Consider the following 1606-nt stretch of genomic DNA (forward strand, 5'->3'; position numbering starts at 1 on the left):
CGAGCATCACCAGCTCACTGAGGCTGAGGTACTGGATGGTTAATAATTATATAACGAGCATCACCAGCTCACTGAGGCAGAGGTGGCTTCGGATGGTTAATAATTATATAACGAGCATCACCAGCTCACTGAGGTACTGGATGGTTAATAATTATATAACGAGCATCACCAGCTCACTGAGGCACTGGATGGTTAATAATTATATAACGAGCATCACCAGCTCACTGAGGTACTGGATGGTTAATAATTATATAACGAGCATCACCAGCTCACTGAGGTACTGGATGGTTAATAATTATATAACGAGCATCACCAGCTCACTGAGGTACTGGATGGTTAATAATTATATAACGAGCATCACCGGCTCACTGAGGTACTGGATGGTTAATAATTATATAACGAGCATCACCAGCTCACTGAGGCTGAGGTACTGGATGGTTAATAATTATATAACGAGCATCACCAGCTCACTGAGGTACTGGATGTTTAATAATTATATAACGAGCATCACCAGCTCACTGAGGCGGAGGTACTGGATGGTTAATAATTATATAACGAGCATCACCAGCTCACTGAGGCAGAGGTACTGGATGGTTAATAATTATATAACGAGCATCACCAGCTCACTGAGGCAGAGGTACTGGATGGTTAATAATTATATAACGAGCATCACCAGCTCACTGAGGCAGAGGTACTGGATGGTTAATAATTATATAACGAGCATCACCAGCTCACTGAGGTACTGGATGGTTAATAATTATATAACGAGCATCACCAGCTCACTGAGGCAGAGGTACTGGATGGTTAATAATTATATAACGAGCATCACCAGCTCACTGAGGCAGAGGTACTGGATGGTTAATAATTATATAACGAGCATCACCAGCTCACTGAGGCAGAGGTACTGGATGGTTAATAATTATATAACGAGCATCACCAGCTCACTGAGGCAGAGGTACTGGATGGTTAATAATTATATAACGAGCATCACCAGCTCACTGAGGCAGAGGTACTGGATGGTTAATAATTATATAACGAGCATCACCAGCTCACTGAGGCGAGGTACTGGATGGTTAATAATTATATAACGAGCATCACCAGCTCACTGAGGAGTACTGGATGGTTAATAATTATATAACGAGCATCACCAGCTCACTGAGGTACTGGATGGTTAATAATTATATAACGAGCATCACCAGCTCACTGAGGTACTGGATGGTTAATAATTATATAACGAGCATCACCAGCTCACTGAGGTACTGGATGGTTAATAATTATATAACGAGCATCACCAGCTCACTGAGGTACTGGATGGTTAATAATTATATAACGAGCATCACCAGCTCACTGAGGTACTGGATGGTTAATAATTATATAACGAGCATCACCAGCTCACTGAGGCAGAGGTACTGGATGGTTAATAATTATATAACGAGCATCACCAGCTCACTGAGGTACTGGATGGTTAATAATTATATAACGAGCATCACCAGCTCACTGAGGCAGAGGTACTGGATGGTTAATAATTATATAACGAGCATCACCAGCTCACTGAGGTACTGGATGGTTAATAATTATATAACGAGCATCACCAGCTCACTGAGGC

Source organism: Oncorhynchus masou, unplaced genomic scaffold (genome assembly GCF_036934945.1).
Source record: "Oncorhynchus masou masou isolate Uvic2021 unplaced genomic scaffold, UVic_Omas_1.1 unplaced_scaffold_1422, whole genome shotgun sequence".
Lineage (NCBI taxonomy): Eukaryota > Metazoa > Chordata > Actinopteri > Salmoniformes > Salmonidae > Oncorhynchus > Oncorhynchus masou.